This window comes from Abramis brama (assembly GCF_963993115.1).
Source record: "Abramis brama genome assembly, chromosome: 1".
Lineage (NCBI taxonomy): Eukaryota > Metazoa > Chordata > Actinopteri > Cypriniformes > Leuciscidae > Abramis > Abramis brama.
The window spans coordinates 45,802,535-45,828,457 of NC_139963.1; the positions used below are offsets into that span (position 1 = coordinate 45,802,535).

The 25,923-nt window shown below is 38.2% G+C and overlaps 1 protein-coding gene across 4 annotated transcripts in view; it reads left to right on the forward strand.

Annotated features, from left to right (window-relative positions):
• Nucleotides 1-1,001: 1,001 nt before the first annotated feature.
• Nucleotides 1,002-25,923, forward strand: part of rbfox3b (RNA binding fox-1 homolog 3b) — a 293,709-nt gene continuing 268,787 nt past the window's right edge. For 2 of the 4 annotated variants that reach the window (XM_084121925.1, XM_084121930.1), the window contains exon 1: nucleotides 1,023-1,113. The gene's annotated coding sequence lies outside the window, so the exon portion shown is untranslated. Of the gene's footprint in view, nucleotides 1,114-25,923 lie in introns of all 4 variants that reach the window. The other 2 variants (XM_084121924.1, XM_084121931.1) reach the window with 2 other exon arrangements.

Sequence of the window (25,923 nt, forward strand, 5' to 3'; positions counted from 1 at the left end):
GCGATAAAACACCCGAGCCAAATATCCATGTGTTTATTTCACAGATCAGAATCGAATGAGGAGTCTGCCTGGGTTTATTTCCGCCTGGCTTACTATTGTGTGTGTATGTGTGTGTGTGTGTGTATGTGTGTGTGTGTGTGTGTGTGTGTGCGTGTGTGTGTGTGTGTGTGTGTGTGTGTGTGTGTGTTCACCGTGTTCTTGCCGCAGGCTGGCAGACTTGGCTGAGAAAGAGGTGAATGCCAAGCGTGTGTGTTTGCAGACATGCATATGTTTGTGCAGGTGTGTGTGTGTGTGTGTGTGTGTGTGAATGGATTGGTCTATCAGAAGCGAGTCCCTCCGGGAGCTCCAGCCAATGAATCACGGGTTACTTCATTGTTCTCGGATCATAACACACCTCTAATTGGCAATTCCTCTTTTTAATTGAATTTGGTGGCTTTTAGGACGACAACACGGCAGTGTGTGTGTGTGTGTGTGTGTGTGTGTGTGTGTGTGTGTGTGTGTGTGTGTGTGAGAGAGATTAGGAATCTCACATTCTCTCTCATGCTGGTTTATCTATTATTGTTTGTCTTTTTTTCTCTGTGATTTTCACCTGCTGGATTTGAATCATATTTATAGACCAGATCACAAAAAAAGCTTGTACACACTTTTGTACACAAAATAAATGAATACGTTTATTCAGAAAGGATGCATTAAAATGATCAAAAGTGACAGTAAAAAATCGTACAGCCCCCAAACTTTTGAACATTAGTGTATATATCGTTGCTTTTTCATCCAATCAGAGTTCAGAGCCAGAGCTATTTGTTAAATAATGTGTGACTGCATCACCTCAAACACAGTAACATTCGCTGATCTTTTTGAGGTGAGATCATCTCTCTCTCCATCTACACACGTTCCCTCACATGGACAGACCAATCGTTCTCTCTCTCTCCCTCTCTTTCTGCGTGTGTCTCTCCTCCTTTTCTCTCATTTTCCCATACACGTTATCTCATTCCTGCGCAGTCCACGTTTCCAGAACGCAGTGTGTTTCTCCTGCAGCTCTTCATCAGAGGAAGAGGAGGAAGAGAGATACCCTGAGGACGACTTCACTGAGGAGATTACAGCCCTCACACCACTGTGAGTACAGAAACATCTTCATCTCTCACACACACATACACACACACACACGCTGACCGCTGGTTGAGTCTGAATGCATGCGAGTGTGTTGCGGGTTTCTGTTGGAGTGGATCTTATGTTATTGCTCAAAGGTTTCCCTTTCAAAGCTCAAGAGCGTCAGTTTGGAGGAATAAAAAGAGAGTTGAATGAATCACTGGTCGTCGTCAGCAAGAGTATAGAGCTGGAAAACTAATGTGGAGAGCAGCTCAAAATCATTTGATGAGAAATATATATTGAGATCTCTGATTTTTGATGACAGACTGTGGTGTCTGAGCGCAGTCTGAGACTTTGTTGAGATCTCTTTTTGAACTCTAGAGGAGACACATGTGAGATGTCTGGAGAAACATCTGAGAAACAGGAGACTTCAACGTTCTCACTGAAATCTAGGAGAAACAGCTGAGACATTGAAGAGATCTAATGTGTGTGTTTTTATGCATCTTATGCTGAGAAAGCAGCAATCAGAGGAATGTTTTATTGCTTAGTTCATGAAATATTATTTCTTATTTCATCAAATAATCTGGCTGCTATCAACTTTTTTATTCTCCACACAGATTTTAGGAGAATCATCTGAGAAGACACTCACACGTACGTGTGAGTGTCTTCTCAGATGATTCTCCTAAAATCTGTGTGGAGAATAAAAAAGTTGATAGCAGCCAGATTATTTGATCTTGAGAGAATTTGATGAGAAATGTTTGAGTTCACATTGAGATCTCTGACTTTTGCAGACTTTGGTGTATTGGTAAATCTGAGCATAGTTTGAGACATTGGTGAGATCTCTTCTGAAACTCTAGAAGAGACACATGTGAGATCACTGGGGTCTTTTTCTACGAAGGAACATTTAAGAGAGCAAAAGTCTCAATTTAATTTCATTGGAGTGAAGGAGAAACAATTGAGCCATTAAAGAGATTTCATTTTTGTAATCTTTCTAGTTTGAGTGTTTCTGAATATTATGCTGAGAAATGAGCGATTAGAGGAAGGTTTTATTGCTCAGTTCTGGGTTATGTGAGTATCTTCTCCTAAAATCTGTGTTGAGAAATAAAATATAGATAGCTGCCAGATTATTTGATCTTGAGAGAATTGGATGAGAAATGTTCATTTTGCATTCGCTGACTTTTGATGGCATCCTAGCAAATCTGAGCACAGTTTGAGACATTATTGAGACCTCTATTGAAGCTTTAGAGGAGACACACATGATACTACTGGGGTCTCAAGAGAAACATTTGTGACCCTGGACCACAAAACCAGTCATAAGTCGCACGGGTATATTTGCGGCAATAGCCAACAATACATTGTATGGGTCAAAATTATCGATTTTTCTTTTATGCCCAAAATCATTAGGATATTAAGTAAAGATCATCTTCCATGAGGATATTTTGTAAATTTCCTACCGTAAATATATAAAAAGTTTATTTTTGTGAGTGAATGCAGCACAATCGCAAACATGAATGGACAACTTTAAAGGCGATTTTATCAATGTTGCGTTTTTTTTGCACCCTCAGATTCCAGATTTTCAATAATTCTATCTCGGCCAAATATTGTCCTATATATCCTAACAAACCATACATCAATGGAAAGCTTATTTATTCAGATTTCAGGTGATGTATACATCTCAATTTCAAAGAATGTACCCATGTGACTGGTTTTGTGGTCCAGGGTCACATTTGAGAAGCAGGAGACTTCAGCAAAAAAAATTATATTTAATCTCTTCGAATTTTAAGAGAAACAACCGAGATATGAAAGAGTTCTCATTCGTGATTTTTTCTCTTTTGAGTGTTTCTGGATCTTATTCTGTGAGATCAGTGATCAGAGGAACATTTTATTGCTCAGGTCTCAGTATCATCTCATCTGATTCTCCTTAAATCTGCTGGGAGAAAGAAAATAAGGATAGCAACCAGATTATTTGACCTTGGGAGAAACCGATGAGAAACATTCACGTTGAGTTGAGTTCATATTGAGATTTCAATCTCCAGTTGTTCATCCCATTTCCATCAGAGAGAAACACCTGAGATCTCGTTTGTGATTTGTCAGGATGCTTCAGCGCTTTATAGCGAACTCCTGAAGCTCGGGATGTGATGAAGTGCATCTCTTTTATCTGTGTCTGGTGAAAGCTGTGAGTTTGCTGAATATCTGCTGACCTGTTCACCGCCGGAGCTCGTGTTTCAGAAATGTGAAGCGCCTGTTCGCTTCTGCATCCATCAGTCTCTCTGTGTGTCTCTCAGACAGATTGCCGCGCGTCTCTGGAGGATACTTTTGGTGTATTAAAGCGATCCGTGCGGCTTTACACACCATCTGCTTCAGAAACTCACTGAGAAACGGAGAAAACAGAAACGAGATGTTTGCAGAGGGAGAGACGTTATGAGAGAATATACTCTATGAATCTATGAAACAATCAGCGATGAAACGTCAATCCGAACACAGACTGAAAGTTTTGACCTTTATTGAGTACATTTTTAGATTTTTTCATTTTTATCTCAGGTCGTGAACATCTCTTTAGGGTGAAGCTTAATGACAAGCTCAAAATGACAGACAACTTCATTTTGTGTTAGATATAAAGAGAATGAGAGGAGAGGAGATAAAGCGAGACGAGAGGAGATGAGATCAATCAAGTTCATTATTTCTCCATCTCTCTCTCCGTCTCTCGCGCAGGTGGTTTGGCTGCTTATGGAAATATCAGGTGAAATTAAATTAGTCCTCGAGTACGTATATTAAAGTTCTCCATCACCGAGGGTTGAGATGGTCTTTGTGCTGGAGTGAGTTTTTCCTTCACACACACACACACACGCGCGCGCGCACACACACACACACACACACACACACACACACATACACACACACACACACACACACACACACAGATAAGCAGTGTCCAGTGTAAATGTACTGCTCAGGTCACTTTACTCTGAGTGCAATAAAGCAGGAATTACAGCAAATGAAGCTTTTACTGATGTTTATGATGACATCATTAGAGCTGACTTTTCCGATGGAAGAGTTTGAAAACAAAAACAAAATCATATTTCCACATTATTTTTTAGGAGTAGTTGTTCTTTATTCTCTCTCAAATTTATCATCATTACCCTACCAATATTTCATTTAATATATTTAATATTATATAGTATTTATGTTATGTTATTTCATTTAAATTATTAATTACATTATTTTAATTAAATTAAATCAAATATTTTCTTTCTTTCTTTCTCTTTCTTTCTTTCTTTCTTTCTTTCTTTCTTTCTTTCTTCAGGTTAGTGAATAAAGCAGCAGGTTGTCTTAACAAGTGTAATTTAATTTAATTTAAATATAATTTATATTAATTAATAAAAATATTTAAAATGTAAATAAAATTAAATTAAGTAACAAACATTTATTTATTTATTTATTTATTTATTTATTTATTTATTTATTTATTTATTTATTTATTTCCGTTCAGTTAATGAAGCAGCAGGTTGTCTTAACAAGTGTAATTTTATTTTTATTTGAATTATAAATAAATGATTATTTATATGATAATTATTAATTATAATTGATTATATAAATTATTATTTATGTGATTTATGTAAATGTAAATAACATTTTTAGGTAAAATACTGAAGAAATGTATTTATATATTTATGTTCATTCATATAATTCATTTTTATAAATTAAGCTATTAATTATAAGCTCAAAACAGCATGTTATCCATTTATGAGATTGTGATGCATCATGATGGACTGAATCACATGTGACATGAATGGTGATGTGTGTGTTGAATAATGTGAGGTGGGCGTGTGTGTGTGTGTGTGTGTGTGTGTGTGTGTGTGTGTCCCGCCCATGTGACATTAGGAAAAGGAGGAAGTGATTAATGAAACCTAAACATAACGAGAAACCTTTTTCAAATTAGAATAGCATGCAGCAAAGACATTCATTAGTAAAAAAAGTCATAGTTTTGATTTAACTGTGATGAAACATGCCAATAGATTGGTTAAAGTTATATTGCTCAACTCTCTGGAATACTTGATTCTGATTGGTCAGTGTGCTTTCGCTATTTAGTTTTTGTCTTGACTTTAATACGCGGAGTTAAAGTATTGTCAACATGTTTGCTAGCTGTTTGCTTCACATTGCATTCCCTCTTTGGCAATATCTGTCAGTTCCTATTTGACGTAGGATAATTGTTGAGTTATTAAATTCATAAATATCTGGAGAGATATAAGAGAGAGTATTTTAATGCGACTCACCTGTCAGCAGCGATGCTCATCACCGACGCCACAGGAAATGAGATCACAGGCATCATCTTCTGACAGCACCATTTTAAACACACACACACACACACACACACACACACACACACACACACACACACACCATCATTACATTCCCCCTCCGTCACTCCATTATTATTATTATTATTATTATTGACTGGAGAAAGAGATGCAACTGAGGCCTTTCTGCCTTCATTACCTGCTCACCGTCATGTTTACATGTTCACACACTCCATATTCACTACTGGGAAAACTGAGTTACGCAGTTTACATGCTCCTCAATGGGATCTAATGAGAATATCAGTCAATCAATCAATCAATCAATCAATCAATCAATCAATCAATCAATCAATGATTAATAGCAATATAAGTATTAATATAGTATTCAGTATTAACACTATTAGTAATCAGTATTAACATTATTGATATCAGTATTTTAATTAATTAATTAATTAATTTAACTTTAATTTCTTATTTTACTTTTCCTTATTTTTTTATTAACAATCAATATTAACATTCATATTACTACTGGTATTAATTATTATTATTATATGATTTAACAAAACAATGACATGACAAAAAAAAACAATTGCAATATATTTTCTTGTTTTTCTTATTTAATTTCTTATCTTAATATTATTTTTTATTTTTATCAGCAATCAACATTGATATATTAATATTAGTATGAATATTAATATTCATTCATTATTGATATTATGTATGTTGATATTAATAGCAATATTAGTATAAATACAGTAACAATTATTTTTTTCAATTTACCATTTATTTATTGTTTGATTGATTGATTAATAGGTGGATGGTGAGTTGATAGATTTATTGATTAATAAACTAATAGTTGGTTAATTTGTTGATTTAAATGGTGGATAATTAGATGGCTGATATGCTGAATTAATGATTGTCTACTTGATTGGTTGATTGATGGTCAGTCATTTAGAAGTCCATTAATTGATTTAAAATTGGTTGGTTGGTTAGTTGTTGGTGATTGATTGATTGTTTGTTTTTGATGAATATATGAATGCTTGTTTTATTTGGTGATTAACCCATGAATCAATGCATAGTTTGATTGACAGCTTACCTGCAATTAACACATTGTGACTCATCCTGATTTCATGAATGTTATGACACTGTCGTCAAAATGAGCAGTAAAAAGGAGAAGCTGGAGATGTATTAAATCAGCATATGAACGGTCAGTGCATCTGCATGTCTGTTGTCTTGATTGTGAAACTGAAGCCATCAGAAATCTAGTGAATAAACACACAGCGCTGATCATGATCTCTGAAGAGCTTTGGGAAAATAACATGCAGCACTAATACGAGCGCAGAAGGTATTTCCAGCGCTGCTGGTCTCATCCACCATTGTTTGCTAATTAGTGTTTGTTCAGTGAGCGGAGCAGGTGTGAGCCTGATTCTCTGATGGTTTGGTGTGATTTCAGCAGCGTTTAGTCATTGACTGCTCTTAATCTGCTGCTACGACCCGTCCCGCTGGAGACATTTCTGCAGGAACTAATGAAAGTCCTGAACTGACAAACCTCAGCGCTCAGTTCTGCCCAAACACTGACACACGTCTTAGATATGGCCTTCTCATTTACAGTCCAGCTCAGATAATCCGGGTTACCTCTAAAAAACATTTGATTTGCTCAGAAGATTTCACGGTCCTCAGTTACATTTCATTTACAGTAAGTATCAACTTTGTCTAAGATGTTCCGGCAGTTGTTAATTTGTTCTTTCATTATTTTTTTGTGTGTGTGTGTGTGTCTTTTTTTTTTTTTTTTTGGATTATTTTATTTAATATAAAATTATTTATATTAATTATTTATTATAATGTTTCACTCATTGTTCTCAGTTATATTTCATTTACAGTAAGTATCAACTTTGTCTCAGATGTACCTGCAGGTGTTAATTATACACTCACCTAAAGGATTATTAGGAACACCTTCAATTTCTCATTAATGCAATGATCTAATCACATGGCAGTTGCTTCAATGCATTTAGGGGTGTGGTCCTGGTCAAGACAATCTCCTGGGGCACGTTCAAGTTCAAAACGGTGCGCAACATTTTGCTACGGTTTCCGGGTTGAACGTCATGTTTCCTGGAAACGGCGTGCACCGGTGTGCAACGGGGTTTGAGATGCGTTTTCTCTTGTTTGGTGGGTGTGTCAGAACTGCAGTCCAATCAGCAGCAACATGTATAAAGCACGCAGTATTAAAGTGAACTCGCACAATGGGTTCAAGGAAAGTAATTTACAAATGTGTTCGATGCAGCTCGGTATACGCAACAACTGAGGATATTAGAATACATGTTTGTCGTAAGTTTTATTGTAAAAATATAGGATATCAACATAATGATGTAGTTGTTTATATTTTTAGCTTCATTGCAAGTGTATGACATTTGGTATAGAAATAAACAATGGTAATTAAGTGTTTTTCCTAAAAATGAGAAAGAAAATACAGGGAATTAAAACAGTATGAACTACAAATAAAGTCAATATGTGAGGCTAAATAGATGTGTTTTAGTCTGAATTAGGTAAGATGTGTGCTTCCATTTCAGTTTCAGCAATCCCTTCACTCGATTGGGATGTTCTCTTTTGTTCTGGGCGGCAAGTGCAGTAACTGTAACATCGGGCATATAGTAAACACATATTTATACCGACTTCATCAGGCTCCGAAAATTCTTCACAAAGAACACAAAGAATGGCCTTCTCAGCTGCCATAGTTGCAACTCTTGCGTCATCAGAACAGTGTGTTCAACGCATCACCGTTTCTGTTTAAAAAACGTTGTGCAACGTTTTGTCGGGGCTGAACGCAACCCTGAACTCCAAACTGAATGTCAGAATGGGAAAGAAAGGTGATTTAAGCAATTTTGAGCGTGGCATGGTTGTTGGTGCCAGACGGGCCGGTCTGAGTATTTCACAATCTGCTCAGTTACTGGGATTTTCACGCACAACCATATATATATATAATCTGGTGAATAATTCAGTGCTTATTAAGAGAATGAAATCAGAACTCTAAAAATGCTGGGTTGGGTCAAATATTAATTATATTTTCAAACCCAATGGTTTGGTTTGTCAGTATTTGACCCAAACATGGGTTAAAACAACCTTTGTTTTATTCTTTCTAGAGTAAATGCTTAGAAATGTTGTTATTCACGTTTTGAGTGTTTAAGTTGACACCAAAATGGTCAGAAATGGCTCTGAAGAGATTTCACGTGTGATTTTTCTTCCCCGAGCGTATGATCTGCTGGAAGCCAATATTTCTGCAGCGGAGGGAAGATGTATTTGTGGTTCTTATAATCGGTGACGTGCGGCGTGATCAATAGCTGAGTGTGAGCGCTGTGTGTGTGTGTGTGTCAGCTGAAGAAACCAGGAGAAAGAGACAATTACCTGCCAAAGCCCCAGTGACTGGAGAGACATCCGTCACACACACAACCTTCATCGGACAGTCACCTGACCTCTCTGTCTTCATAATGCGCAGTTCCTTTGTGTGTTTGTGTTCGTTTCTCACTCTGAATGTTTGGTTTGGTTCTTCTCATCCACATGATATGAGGTTATATGGCTGGCTATGTTTTGCACAGGCATCTATTTATTCCTGACACTCTTTTCTTTATGGGACTCTTTCACGGTTGTGTGTGTATTTTATGTGCTGGCATTGAAACAGCATCCCATCAGTGTGTGTCAGAGCTGATTTACAACACACACACCGCACACAGGATTGAACAGCCATATATATACACACATACACATATAAAAACATACACAAACACACACACACACATGTGTATATATATGTATATATGCGTATATGTGTATATATATACATGTCAATATATATATTGACATGGACTTCCTGATTCTTGGACTGGCAGCTCTGAGTCTGGAGCTTCATCAGTCTTGTGTTGGTCCTGATCTTAGGCGGTCTGGTATTGGTCACTTGTTTAGTGGAAAGAGCACCGTAGACCTCAATTCTGTACTGAAGTAACTGTAGTGAAGTAGTCTGACCTCTGAAAACAGAAGACAGAGAGAGAAAAAGAGATCTGTGTTGTTCTTCCCTTACAGTCACTCTTCATTCTCTCATGTTGTTTTAATCTTATGGCACCTGTCTGTCAAATTTAAGCATATTTAAACAGAACGTTTTCTGTATGGCATATCCATGTCTGAGATATATGTGTCTGTTTATGAAGGTACCTGTCAGAAAATAGACCCGTCTGTCTAGAAGAGCAGTCGTGACGTCAAAGTTGATAAAGCTTGAGTGCTGATCGCTGTGTGAGAGTCGACATGACAGAACAGAGTTAAAAAAGAGACTGACTCCATCTGGAAGATAGATAGATAGATAGATAGATAGATAGATAGATAGATAGATAGATAGATAGATAGATAGATAGATAGATAGATAGATAGATAGATAGATAGATAGATAGATAGATAGATAGATAGATAGATGGATGGATGGATGGATGGATGGATGGATGGATGGATGGATAGATAGATATGTTTAGTTACATTAATTATGGTATTTCCTGGTTTTGGAGGTTTGTATTTAGTTCAGTTGAATTAACATTTATTTGTATAGCGGTTTTCAAAATACATATCATTTCAAAGCAGGTGAATATATTCCCCTTAGATGTTGTTCAATACTTTTTTGGTAGCTAGTTATTAGAGAGGAGGGGGAGAGAGAGGAGGGAGGAGAGAGAGAGGGGGGAGAGAGAGAGAGAGAGAGAGAGAGAGAGAGAGAGAGAGAGAGAGAGAGAGAGAGAGGGGAAAACCCACAAGGCTTTCCACTGACACTGTGGAAATGATGCATCACACTTTTCTCACACCTTATGCTGAGACGAATCTGTTGTCTTATTCAGCGTGTGCCAGCCCACCCTCAGTAGCGCTAGTCAGATCACACACACACACACACACACACACACACGCACACCAGGACTCCAGAGACACACAGACTGACAGAATCTCAGCAGGCCGACACACACATCCAAGCGGAAAGATCCCATCTGAAGCCTGAGCCTCCGTCATGACGCTGGGAAACACTCTTCATGAGCATATCGCTGGGTAATGTCCTGAAAGACGGGAACCTCACGGGGGAAGGAGGAACACAGCACAGTGCCTCCTGAACTCCTCTAATTCACCGCTTCACACGCGCCGTCCCAGGATGCACTGCGTTTCCCTTTTGGAGGGAAAATGGATTGCGCCTGAAGGGGAACGTGACCTTGGATATCATCTCTGCATCTCAGCGGTGGGAAGATTGCATCTCCGTCTGAACAACTCGCACTGCATAAAAATGTCTGGTGAGGAGAGAATGAGATATTTGTGCACATTTACTCGCCCTCATGTCAATCTAAACCCGATTTTCTTTCTTCTCTGGAATATAAAAGAGATATTTTGTGTAATGTTCACAATGCACCCTCTTTTTAAAAACAAAATGAATGGTGACCAGGTCTAAAAAAAGAGTCAGTTTTAATTAAAGTCCCCCTGTAGTCAATCATGTTATCCCTTAAAACTCATCTTGGATCACCAAAATTACATATTTAAATTTTTTTTCCTTGACAATAATGTCTTCATGCCTTAAAATAGCTTGAATGTAACTCTACACCCTTGCCTCATTAAGTATGCACAGTTCTATGAATATGCAAATGAGCCCTGCCTCCACTCACTCACAGCAGCTCAGAGATCCACTGGTTGACGATCACACGTTGATCTGATTGGTTTACAATGTAGTTTGTGACGTCAGAAACACCAGCGATTTCAAACTGTATTTTTGAGACTGTCTTTGGTTCACTGCAGTTTTAAGGAGAAAATACTCAGCAATGGTGTCGACTTATGAATTTACACATGGTTTGTCTTAAAGCACATTAAAAACACCAAATAGACATATAAACACAAATTTTCACCAAAGAGCGACTTTAAGTTTTAATTCCTTTTAGCATACATTTTTGGTCAAGATCTTGTATTGACAATGCAAGATTCAAGCACTCTTAAGCAATAATGTTTCAGTCATAGACTCTTAAGCACTCTTTTGAGTGACATGTTTGGGTGCACTGTCACTTTAAGTAATCTCGTTTTTCATTCGAAAGCTTTGTATCTCTCTTCCTCGCTATAGGTTCACTCGCAGTCTCTTTGACATTCTCATCAAAATATGACGTTGAGGAAATTTCATTTGTCGTGCAGTATGTGTGTGCTCGTTTTATAGGAGGTCGCTTTGCCGTTCCGCGGCCTTCTCGTATAATGAAGAGAAAAGAGGAGGATCTTTGCCGCCTTCGGTCATGGCGTTATTGAGGATGAATTTCATGAGATCTCAGTCAAGGCCTGTGGAGACTGAACACAATCACCTCAGCCGACTGACCCTGGACCCGCTCGTGATTTACAGCACCAATCGCCGCGCTCCATTATTGAGAAAACAGGAGGATTATGGGATGTTAGCGGTGGGCCGACACCTTCAGAGCAGGACAGTAAAGGGCACAGCAGAAGCCTTGAGCGCTTTCTTCACATTCTGGCCTTTTTCTTGCTGCTGCTGCTTTGTGCTGCCGCTGCTTTGTGCTGCCGCTAGTTTTGATTGCTTAGTCCGAACAGTGCATCTCATTTTAATACTGTATTAGTTCATTGTGAATTGAGCACCGCTAGCAGCAGCTTTTAAAGGGATAGTTCATCCAAAAATGAAAATTCTGTCATCATTTACTCACTCTAAACGTGTTCCAAACCTGAATGAGTTTCTTACAACACAAAAGAAGATATTTTGAAGAATGTTGGTGACCAAACAGTTGACGGTAGCCATTGACTTCCATATATGGAGGGAAAAAAATACTAGTCAATGGGGCCCATCAGAAAATGAATGTTCATTTTTTTAATGGAACTATCCCTTTAAACACATAACAGAAAAAATGCTATACAGAAGCTTAAAGGGATAGTTCACCCAAAAATGAAAGTTAGCCCATGATTTACTCGCCATCCTAGGTGTTTATGACTTTCTTCTTTCAGACGAACACAATCGAAGGAGTTATATTAAAAAATATCCTGGCTCTGCCAATCTTTATAATGGCAGCGAATGGAGGATAGATTTCGAAGCCCAAAAAAGTAGCATCCATCCATGATAAAAGTAATCCATGTATCCACAATATATAATTAACATATTACAGTGACATATAAACAGTAATATTGTGAAATATTATTATAATTTAAAAGAACTGCTTTGTATTGTAATATATTGTAAAATATAATTTATTCATGCGATTTAGAGCTGACTTTTCAGCATCTTTACTGCAGTCTTCAGTGTCACATGATCCTTCAGAAAAACGATTTGCTGCTCAGGAAACATTCAAAACAAGATGAACTTCAAGAAACACGATGAACTTCCCGCCACCCCGTTCACAAAGCAAGCACAAACACATAGCCTACCAGTGAAATTCTACGAGGGTCACAGAAGTACATGTATTTGTTAGATCTTTATTTAGCAGAGAAACCCCCCAAAACAGCTTTTTAAATCAGTGTGGTGTGCGTGTCGCGGTTCGTGTCGAGTGTTTGAGCGCGCGATTGAAGAGTCTCCGTGTTTGATTCCTCAACAGAATGTTTTATCAAACCCGTGAGCTCATCAGGAAGCGAGAAGCGAGTCGCGTCGACGCTCTTTGATGTCGCACGTATCATGACAACGCTGTGCGGGGACGCCGAGCGAGCGACGTAAATAATAGATCAGAAATACGGCTGCAAAGAGAGCTTTAATGGAGGCGTGTTCGCAGTGTTGTGAGGAGTCGTCGTCCTGAGAGAGTTTCAGTGTCTGATGCCGAACGGTTTGATGAGGCAGATGTGAGTGGAAGAACCCTTGTTAAGGAGATGTTTGAGCTGTTTGTTTATGATGGGGTGGTAAGATCAGGTCAAAGGTCAGCCGAGCTCTTCAGCTCTTCAGTCTTAAAATCGAGCATGCGTGTAAATAATAATCCCACCAGAGATTTTAACTGAAAGCAGTGACGCTATATTAAAGGGATAGTTCACCCAAAAATGAAAAGTCTTTCATTATATACTCACCCTTGTGTCGTTCCAAACCCGTAAGACTTTCATTCCTCTTCAGAACACATATGAAGATCTTTTTGATGAAATCTGAGAGCTTTCTGGCCCTCCATTGACAGATACGCAACTATTTTGACGCATCAAAAAGTTCATAAAGAGATCGTAATCCATATGAATTAAGCGATTTAGTCCAAATTTTCTGGAGACTCGATCGCTTTATATGTTGAACAGATTGAATTTAGGCTTTTATTCACATATAAACATTCAACACACACATCAGTTGTGGTAAACAGAAGCTCAAGCGAGCTTCTCCAAGAACCAATGAGGTTCATTCTCGTGTTACGCATCACGTTTGAGCTTCCTTAAGAACCAATGAGGTTCATTCTCGTGTTGCGCAACACGTTTGAGCTTCAGCAAGAACCAATGAGGATCATTCTTGTGTTACGCATCACGTTTGAGCTTCCTTAAGAACCAATGAGGTTCATTCTCGTGTTGCGCAACACGTTTGAGCTTCAGCAAGAACCAATGAGGTTCATTCTTGTGTTACGCATCACGTTTGAGCTTCCTTAAGAACCAATGAGGTTCATTCTCGTGTTACGCAGCACGTTTGAGCTTCAGCAAGAACCAATGAGGTTCATTCTTGTGTTACGCATCACGTTTGAGCTTCCTTAAGAACCAGTGAGGTTCATTCTCGTGTTGCGCAACACGTTTGAGCTTCAGCAAGAACCAGTGAGGTTCATTCTTGTGTTACGCATCACGTTTGAGCTTCCTTAAGAACCAATGAGGTTCATTCTCGTGTTGCGCAACACGTTTGAGCTTCAGCAAGAACCAATGAGGATCATTCTTGTGTTACGCATCACGTTTGAGCTTCCTTAAGAACCAATGAGGTTCATTCTCGTGTTGCGCAACACGTTTGAGCTTCAGCAAGAACCAATGAGGTTCATTCTTGTGTTACGCATCACGTTTGAGCTTCCTTAAGAACCAATGAGGTTCATTCTCGTGTTACGCATCACGTTTGAGCTTCAGCAAGAACCAATGAGGTTCATTCTTGTGTTACGCATCACGTTTGAGCTTCCTTAAGAACCAGTGAGGTTCATTCTCGTGTTGCGCAACACGTTTGAGCTTCAGCAAGAACCAATGAGGTTCATTCTTGTGTTGTGCAACACGTTTGAGCTTCCTTAAGAACCAATGAGGTTCATTCTCGTGTTACGCATCACGTTTGAGCTTCAGCAAGAACCAGTGAGGTTCATTCTTGTGTTACGCATCACGTTTGAGCTTCCTTAAGAACCAATGAGGTTCATTCTCGTGTTACGCATCACGTTTGAGCTTCAGCAAGAACCAGTGAGGTTCATTCTTGTGTTACGCATCACGTTTGAGCTTCCTTAAGAACCAATGAGGTTCATTCTCGTGTTACGCATCACGTTTGAGCTTCAGCAAGAACCAGTGAGGTTCATTCTTGTGTTACGCATCACGTTTGAGCTTCCTTAAGAACCAATGAGGTTCATTCTCGTGTTGCGCAACACGTTTGAGCTTCAGCAAGAACCAATGAGGTTCATTCTTGTGTTACGCATCACGTTTGAGCTTCCTTAAGAACCAATGAGGTTCATTCTCGTGTTACGCATCACGTTTGAGCTTCAGCAAGAACCAGTGAGGTTCATTCTTGTGTTACGCATCACGTTTGAGCTTCCTTAAGAACCAATGAGGTTCATTCTCGTGTTGCGCAACACGTTTGAGCTTCAGCAAGAACCAATGAGGTTCATTCTTGTGTTGTGCAACACGTTTGAGCTTCGGCAAGAACCAATGAGGTTCATTGTCGTGTTACACTGCAGTGAATCAGTTCTTATACAGTATACGCTATGAAGTGTGCAGTATGCAGTGCACTTGTATCAATCAGGTTTCTCTCTGGCTGAAATCATTTTCAGTGTCGTCTAAATCATTAACATGAACCATATTAATCTGATAATGCATGCTGTAAGTTCAGGACCGTCATACTGCCTCGTGAGTTTGAAGGTTGTGCGAGGAGCGGGAGGCCTTCAGAACGCCTGAGAGAGAGAGAGAGAGAGAGAGAGAGAGACACGAGTCATTAGGATTATAAATAGCGTGTGTCATGTCTGCCATCGTTTCAATCATGACTTAATGGGGTGAAACCCGAGGACGAGCGTCGCTGACAAACACACACTCTTGCAAAGCATGGTGGAGTGACATCATCTGAAGAAAGATCCATCATGAGGTAAACAATAGCAGAAGCACACGTCGTTCAGAAAGAGATCTTTATGAAAGCCCAGCGGGAAGGATCTCATGAAACCGCCATCATTGAGACTCGATTATCTGATTTAATATCGCTAATTCAAGGTTTGATTAAACTGAAGAGTGTGCTGCTGACCTCACACAATCACTGCTGGTCTTGTGGCATCTCGAGTGCTTTAGAGGGCTTGACAGCAGTCAGTCACAGTTTCTCTACACTGAGCTTCTGCTCTGCTATTTTAGAATTATTTATGTACTATTATCATTTTTACTGATTTAATTAATTAACTTTACTTAATTACCAAGACAACATTTCAAATATTTGTTTGGTTGTTTAAAATATTAGTTTTTATTTTATTTTAAAATATTCAGTTTTCATTGTTACTTTTTTAACATTTTATTGTTTTTGTCATTTTTATTAGTTTTTGTTTTTAAACATTTTAAATTTTTTATACTTAAAATAATTGTAGTTTTTATTTATTTCCCATGAGTTATGTACTATTATCATTTTTTAGTTTTCATTTGAATTTTTAGCAGTTTTTGTTTCAGCTTTATTTCAATAAACAAAAAATGTTTTAATTGTTTTATTTATTTATTTTAAGTTGGTAAGTAAATTCAGTGCTTCAACTTTTGCTTTCATTCTTTTACCTTTACTTTTGCTAGTTAAATGAGCGTAAGCCGTTGAGCGTACATCAGTTGTACACTCGTTATTGCAGTGCATTGTGGGATTGAATAAGTGCAGTCGATAATGTCCACTATGGTTTTGGACACGACTACAAATGGCTCCCTCAAATAGTGCCATATTTTAATAGGGGCGTTTTCGAACACAGCCAATGAGTGATAGATCATGCCGGTAGCCCCGCCCACAGTGAAATCTCATTGGCTCAAACTCCGGCTCCTTACTGTATGCTGAACATGTTCTGATTGTTGCTTCATAATCACTTTAGTGAGTTTGAATTTAGCTTTTAGTGAGGACAGAAAAATGGCATCATGATAGAATGAAGTATATCAGGTGACCTGGAGCAGATCTCAGTTTCAGTCAGATATATAATAATAATATAACCAATAATATTAAGCATAAGCAAAAATTTTTTTGTGAATCTCTGGCCTCTTTAGACCTATTGTGTGTGATTGAGTGCAAGTTTGGTTGCTTAAATGTTTGTTTTCGTTCCTGTTTTACATGATGGTAATGTCTTTTAAATTATTGATGAGGTTAAAACGCTCTTAGCATGATAATGTGTGACTTATGCAGATCAGATGGGATAAAATCTCCATGACGTACTGCATCTCTGATCCGAACACGCGCTCATGAAGGCAGGTGAGCCGTGTGAATGTGAAGAGTAGTGCGCCGCTTTCAGAGCCATAGCTAAAGATCTGGTAACGAAAGAGTGATTTTTTCCATGTTAAAATGTGCCTTGAAAATTTCAACAGTGCTGCAAGTTAATTTGCATTTAAAAGCATTTGTCCAACGATAAACACCTGACAGCTCTTTTCACTCAGTTTCTCCACCCATCTGTGCTTTGGTGGCTCCGGAATTGGTGTTAAATCAGGATTTTTGCGGTTTTTGTTGTTGTTGCTGGTGGTGCAGAGGAGGGGAGGAACCTACAGCATGCATGGGCGGCAGAAAATTGCATAATCCGTGCTGTGTGTGTGTGTGTGTGTGTGTGTGTGTGTGGGTGTTTTCCTGGCCCAAAACATCACAGAGAGAGCAGCATGACTCCGGAGAGGAGGAAAACCCGTCCCACACTCCTCTCTCCTTTAATCTGTCTTTCTCTCTCCTCTCCATCAGACACCTCTCATAATTTCGGGTCTTTCATTTCAATTATTTATTCTCTTTAGTAGTTAAGCTACAGCACTAAAAGCTTTGATTAATTATTTGATGAAAAATACAGTAAAAACAGAAATATTATTACCATTTAAAATAACTGTTTTTTTATGTGAATATATGTTAAAATGTAATTTATTCCTGTGATCAAAAGCTGAATTTTCAGCATCATTACTCCAGTCTTCAGTGTCACATGATCCTTCAGAAATCATACAGTTGATGTGCAGTGTTAGGGAAAGTGGAGTAGATGGTATGTTTTAGCATTTTTTATGTTTTTATTTATGTATTTATTATAATTTAATAAAATGTATTGAAGGCAGAAGCCCTAAAGCTCATGTCCGTTGCAAAGTCATTTTAAAGGCTAAAGGTCTAGTATGATCTCACCTTTAACTTTTAACAGATGAATTGACACTAAATGCAAGTAAAAACAAGCTAAAAAACACTAATTTATATAACTGAGTGGAAAACACACTGATGGTTTCATAATATTGTAGCTTCGCCAGAAACAAGCTATAATTCCCAACAAGTTTCCATTAAAAAAAAAGTTTAAGCATGGTTTTTTTTTTTTCAATATTCTAAAAGCTACTTGACAGTAAATCTGCATGTGCAATTTTACTGCTATACACACACACAAAAAGTGTATTTTGTGGAAACAGTGGCTTTTGTGGAAAAAGTGGCTTGTTTCTGGTAAAGATACAGTAGAACATCTGAAAGAGCAGATGAAAACAGGTGAAATAAAAGGAAGTGTTTGCTGAAAGACAGATAGAGGAGAAAGCATGAGAGAGGTCAAACTCACGGTATGTGTTCAACCCCCCTAGAAAGAGCTTTTACTTGACTTTGCACCTTACCTGCGGGTTTCCGTCTCACACACACACACCTCGTTCTCAGACAAACGCTCTGATGTTTAATTCATTTCTCCTCCGCGCCGGAGGACATTCATAACAGCACAGGAAGAAAAGATGGTAAAGAGAATGCGAGAAACATTGTTGACGTGACTGTAGGAGGTTTACGGGGACACAATGCTGAAAACACCTGATGTGATGCATAAAAACCTGTTTCTTGTTGTGTTGTCACACTAAAGCTTGTGTCTTAAGTTTCACTATGTTATGGTCTTGGTCATTTCATTGAAAAAAAAAAGGTATTTTCATCGTGCTGTCAATACCAAATTCATGAGTTTGATACCCAGGCAATACATGAACTGATAAATCTATATGAAAGCTGTTTTGGATAAAAGTGTGTCCGAAATGCGTGAATGCGAATGAAGGCTAAAGTGATCTAGAAGGAGATCTTTGATGTGTCTCTGAAACAATTGTCGCGTTTCCATTACCCTTTAAATTGCGTAAATTGAAATTGCAAATTGAAAATATGCTCAATGGAAACGCGTCAATTTCGCAAAAACTCCCATTTATCGCAAAAACGTTTTTACGCTCGCATGAGGTGGTTCTTCAGGCAATTCGAAAAAGAAATATTTTGCAAAACTGCAATGGAAACAGTTTTTGCGCATTTACAGTCACCTGACTTAGAAGGCGCGGTGTGTTTGGACAGAATACGAGACAGAGTTGAGTCAAGACAAAAGAATTACAGAAATACCGGATTCTAAACCTCAAAGAAATGACACAATCAAGACCTCGAAGCAGATATGAGGGAGAAACACCCAAAAACACCAAGTATAAGGGTCTTTCCTTACCATTGATGCTTGGATAGGTCTCTTTCCATTAATAATAATAATGTCTAGTGCGGTGGCTGTGATATATATAAACCTACCAACGTCCGTTGGCATGATTTTTGGAATTACAATATCGCGAGAGGAAAAAAAATGACGTTTTAGTCGCATAACGGTTAATGGAAACGCTGGCATTTCGCAATCGTTTTTTATCGATATTTAGAAAAAATCGCGAAAGTTTTGCGCACATCTGTAATGGAAACGCTCCTAATGAGACGAGGGGTCATTTTGACCCGAAACTTTTTTTTTCTTTGTGTTCATCAGAGGGGTCCAAGACCCTAGAACTTTTGTCACACTTGAACCACGAATACACAGAAACAATTTTTTAATGGATTCGAGGAGTTTTTTTTTAAAACTCCTTCGCTCTCGGGTCAATTTGACCCCAAAGGAATGATTGGAATGTGAGGAATGCTTCAGTACACATAGAAAAACTTAAAAATGCTAAAAATTCTAACTAAAAATGCTAAAACTTGATTTTAAAAACCAAAAAATGATTTTATAATGTCTACATGTGAATGCATACTGAACAGAAACTGACTTTAGGACCCAGCGGAACAGCTCATTTGCTCCATATAGAGCTATAAGGCCATCTAGTGGTCCAGAGTCATGAAATATCATGTTATATTATTATTTTTCCACAAGAGGTCAACAAAGACACCCAATGTAAGATGGCATGAAATTGTGAGTTATTTTGAATTTAAGTTGAAAGAATGTGAGGAATGTGCTTAAATTACTATTTACTTATTATTTATTGATCAAATCTAGTAATTTAAAGGTAAATGAAATAAAAAATCTCCACAAAATGAAATAAAATAAGCTTTCTGGACAAAAAAATAAATAATTAAGTATAATTTTTACTGCATTTGTGACCCGATTCCAAAGTGCGAGGGAAGGATAGGTTAAAGCGTGTGCATGTGGATGATTTGAAGTCATTGGTGTACATGATTTTAAAGCGTCCTGTTGTTCCACAAGCGTCATGATCAGTCGCCTCGCCAGCCGTTTACAGAACAGCACTCCTGGGTAATTGCTCCGCTCTCGTTTGGGTGACAGTAAACCGGCAAACACACATCTGGGAGTGTATTTAATGGCTTTTCTTGCTCACTGTAAGGTGGTCCATGTCAAACTGCTTCTCAGATGTGTGTGGATTTATTGTTCTTCCTCTTCCTGTTGCTCTCTCTCAGATTTCAGACGGGGTTAGTCACCTTGGTGTTGTGTTAACTCAGTATTGAGTGTTCGGTGACTGAGACGTGTCAGTCCTGAAAGAGGCCTTCAGAAAACAGCACACTGGATTGCTTTTAAACGAGTCATGGCATACAATTGTACTTTTTATTTCCCTCCCTGAAGCCAACTTATGATGCTAGTCGAGGTTTTTAAGTGAAAAAAGCCTTTTCATCAACATTTTTTCATCTTGTTTGTTTATCCTGTAAAATTAAACTGCTTTGCTGCTATGTTTTTAATACTTCTATTTAAACAGTGCATTTTTACTCATACGTTATAGGTTTGCTTTCTATGAAAGCTTGTTTACGCCACAGTATAAAACATTTTAAAAGATAATTGCGACTTTTTATCTCACAATTGCGAGTTTACATCTCGCAGTTCTGAATTTATAACACACAATAGGGAGATATAAAGTCTGAATCGCATGATTTAAAGTCGCAATTGCATCTTATGAAGTCAGAATTTAACTGACTTTAAATCAGTTCTGATTCTATTCCGAGTTATATTCCGAGTTATATTCTGATTAACAGAATATGATCGCAGTTGTGTGTTATAAAGTCCAATTCTAAGGACTTTTTTGTATCTCACAATTCTGACTTTATAACACACAGATGTAGCCTGACGTCGTCATACTCAGATTCTAGTCAGAATGTGAGTCTGATACTGCTCCATTGAGCTGTGATTATGGGGCGTGTTTCAACCGAACCAGGAAAGAAAATGCCTCTGCACTCAATTGGATAGTCCTACAACCAATCAGAGCAACGGAGTAAGTGACGTATGTTTTCCGATCGACAAATGCCTTGATCGCGGTTCTCTGTTCCTCTTTTAAAATGAATGCGCTGTCGATATCTTCTATAACAGACGCGATGGCGGAATCTACACATGATGTTTCATAAACAAAGTTCAGGAGGAGCACGTTCAAATAATCAATCCAATCTACTTGTCATCAAACACAATGTCTACCCTATCAGCATGAGAGGAAGCATATATTTATTCTCTCTGTCAACTCAACTAACATTCCTTGACAGTTTTCAGCATCCCTCCACTCACTCTCGGCTTGTCCTTCCACAGCCTGTAATACGGGGGGAGTACTTTGGGTTCGGGCCGAATACCGAGCCCGGAGCCTCTCCTCGGACAGCACGCCAAATATGCATTTATTCTATCTGACTTATTTGTAAGTGTGAAATCTCAATTCTCCAGCGGCAGTCATCTTTGTTGTAAACGAATTCAACCAAGCGCTCGTTGGTGACGTGGATGATTAGGCTAAGTTACTGTTGATTATCTGTCCATCAGCCCAATTTGACAATTTGATTGGTCCGAACAGCTTTTGTTCAGGCATAATAGGCTTGTTTGAGATGAGCAAAATCTGCGCAGAACCGATCACCGGTGATCAGCACGAGATGCATGCCGGTTAGAAATGTGTCCGAGTGCGGTCCGCCTTGCTCTGATGTCATGCTGACGTATGTCAAAAATCTCTCGCGAGCGTAAGGCGCACGTGTCGGATTGTGCAGGCGCACGATGGGAAACGACTTGCTGACGACACAGCTTAATGCTCATTGGTTTAAACAACTGTGATGTATTGTTCTCTTTTAAAATGTTTGATTTTAAAACTCTGATATCATGTTTTATGTGTATGTGTTATGTGTGAATATTCCCAAACTATCAGACAGTGCGATCAAAGTACTTTGGGTGTCTTGGTCATTTTATTTATTTTCATATAAAAGCAACAGAACTTGAATTACTTCCAGTTTATTAGCAACACTGTGCACGAGCGTGAATCCCGCGATATTTGATCTCACAGGTGTCAGATCCACTGCGAGAAAAGAGATTTGTCCCGCTTGCTTGCGCTTTTTTCACTCCTCCTCTCACTGTAGCCGACTACTCTCGCATACATTTCAGGCGAGGCAAGGCGCATCTCAAACAAGCCTAATGGCTCCACAACGGATCAAATCCAGACCGAACTTCCCGACCTAAAAATGTTGTGGGCGGGGCTAAGTTCAGCTGGCATCCAGGCTAACACAGATGCGACTTTATACCATGCAATTCTGACTTTATATCTCCCTATTGCGTGTTATAAAGTCAGAATTGTGAGATATAAACATGCAATTCTTGAGAAAAAAAGTCGCAATACCTTTTTTATTTTTTATTCTGTGGCGGAAACAAGCTTCCATAGCTTTCGGATCAAATATAGTTTTCAGCCTTCTTTCTTTAGGCATTTAGCCAGTTAACACCTATTGACGGTTGAACTTGCTAGTCAAGCACACTAACTTGCTATGTTTGCATATATCACATGAACATGAACAAGATTTACTGACCAAATATAGTTCCTTTTTGTCCAGCTGACAGAAATGAGGAGCCATTTGACAGTTTATAACTAGCATTATGCATGCATGAAGTGTGAAGCCGAATGCATTGGACTGTGTGTGATGTGTATTCGTGCACAGGTGGGTTTTTGCGTCTCCAATCAGGTTTAATCTTTTATATGAATTGTATGAATTGTATGTTTTTGAATGTGGAATTAGTGTGGGATTATCTTTCTCTCAGGTGTTTAGCACCTGAGTTTTATGATCATCTCAGATTCATCCTAAATCTCATCAAATATAAAATTAAAAACCATCACATCATGCATGACAAGCCATTTGATCAGAATATTAGCAGGATTCAGCTCTTGTCTGTGTAATTAAATATCTTTAAAAAATGTCAAAATACATTAAAACAATAAACGTCTCTTTTTAAATGTGTTATGACAATCAGCTGATTATAAATGCATAGAACTCATTTACTGGAAAAGTCCAGAACGGCCGTCCAACCGAGGGCCGTCGGCACAAAAAAGAAAAAAAAATCTAATAAAGCAATATGAACAGCCAACAGCAGGGGCACTAATACGATCACTTATATGTATGCTACGTGTAAAAAAACAACAACTGTGGAAGAAGAGTCGGCCTACTAGCCACTGTCAGAAAGTTTGTTTATAAGGCTTAGGCTACCTATACTGCACTTTTAAATTTGCTTACATTATATTTGAATAGTTAAGTTATAGTATATAGCAGTGGTCTCCGACGTGATGCCTGTGAGTTGCCCACTAAACACATATTAATAGCCCCAACTGGCCAATAGCGATCCACTGTAATTCGGGGCTCCAGACTTAGACTAGCCTATATGGTATCATTTTGCGACTTTTTTTCATGCCGGTGCAACTAAACATTTGCACTTTTGCCTCTACAAAATTACCCAACTCTCTTTGATTATACGCTGTCATTTGCGTTGCGTATGAGAAACATCAAATGGAAAACGCTCAAAAAGCAGAACAAAACTTGTTTGATCTGAGCAGCGCAGAGCATTATCAGCTCGGCCCAAAAAACAGCGATCGCGGCCAAAGCAGCTGTGCGGACTGATCTCGATCACGCGAACATTATTACACAGAGCTGCACGATCCACTGAGAAGCATTTCAATTCAGCGCAGAATTCTCTATCTCTCTCATAAACCCACTGATGACTATGTGATTTAAGCTTGTTAAAAGCCAGATGAAACTGAGCTGATATAATATTCTCAACATATTGACGCAAAAAAACAGGCGAAACATTGTTCCAAGAACAAACCAGTTAGAAGACATTTCACTCCACAACTTATGAATTAACTGTAGTAAAACTGTAGTAAAACAAACTTTTTTTGGCAGAAATGTGCCTGTATATATTCATATGAAAAATGCTGTTATAATATAGTCATGTATAAATGTATTAAATGTAATGCAGTAATGTTTTTGTTTAGAAGTTATGGCAGTTTATTTATTTATTTTTGCATTTATAAATACTAAATGTTTGGTCTACTGTTTTTGATAACACATACAATAGGTTTATAAAAAAAAAGAAGAAAAAAGATCAATAAATATTTTCATTATTTTTCAGGAATTGTTGATTTTTTTTTTTAACGCTTGTAAGTCTGAACCAGAATATCAAGATATTTTATTATTTTGCATATTATGGTGAAAAGTAAAAAAGCACCACCATGTTATATGTGTAATAAATATTTTTGAGTATACACACACTCGCACACAAAAATGTTGGAGACCCCTGGTATATAGTAACTATATGTTTTATAATTACAAGTTTGTGTAATTTGGGGTTTCTGTTGCCAGTGACACTTCATTATTTGTATTTTATGGCATTGCACATTTTTTGTTTTTATTTGAAGGCTGAGGCTTCATTAATAAACACAACCCCAAAATGATCATCATTGGTTTTGAGATGTTACTTGCTGTGAATACCTTGTCTGATAGGCTACAGCAGGGGTAGGCAACCTAAGGCACGCGTGCCAGTATTGGCACGCGGAGGGTTAATCGCTGGCACGCAAGCAAATGCGAGAGAAGTGTATGTATTTCATTCAGATAAAGTAGTCAATCTGCACACAGATCTACATTTTGATGTAATAATTCCTCATAGTAAAAAAACGCGGAACGCACATGTAGGAAACCTTGTGAATTACGGCCGTTTCACGCATATTTTTTTCGCCGTGCATGTTAATCAATGAGTGCATTCACACGGGAGCGGGAGCAGCGCGTGAGCAGCAGTGAAGCGCGGGTTTCGCCGCCGAGTCTATTTTGTCTGCGCTGCTCACGCTCAATGAAAGTGAAAGCACACTTTTGATGGACAAAATAAGTATGATTTCAAACAAAAGTGCCCAAAATGCACAGAACGTGCATGTGTAGTGTGTTTTAACATGAACTGGATTAGGTTATGTCAGAAAAGAAAATGAAGACTCAAAAATATTTATAAAAAATTTACCCATTTAAACTTGTTTTTATTATTCAGTTTGGGTAAAATGATATGGTATTTTATAAAAAAAAAATATATATATATAGAAAATAAATATTTGTGTGTGCTGTAAAGTGTAAAATGAAATAGGAATCGGCTAAAATCGGTATCGGCAGGTCAAACTCAATGAAAAATCGGAAATCGGAATCGGCCTAGAAAATTGTAATCGGTGCATCTCTAGTTAGGAGTTATAAATACTATAAATTGTCTATCTAAATCTAAAACAAATTTCAAGAGAATATTTTAATTTTTTGTAATATTTCTGTGTTAGCCATTATGAAAATGTAAAATGTTTGTGTATTTATATGAGTTTGTGTGTGTATATATATATATATATATATATATAGGCTAAATGTGTGTTGTGGCACAGTGATGAACTCGGAAACTTAAAAATGGCACTTTATGACAAAAAGGTTGCCGACCCCTGGGCTACAGTATGTGGAATATATCAGGACATCCTGGCTAGTGTCTGTCGCACACGGCTAGAGGCGAATGGCCGGATGATGGGCCTATTTGGGAGAAAGTCCAGGGCTGTTTTTTAGCCCCAGTCCGTCCCTGATAGACGGTGACTCTTGTCCTCTGAAGAGCTGCTCTCACTCAGGTCCTTGTGCCTGATCATGTTCTGTGAGGACCAGCGGAGGGTCGCATGTCCCGCGGTGTGTAGGTGAAGTTGTCCTTTTGTGCGAGCGTTTCTCCCGCTCTGC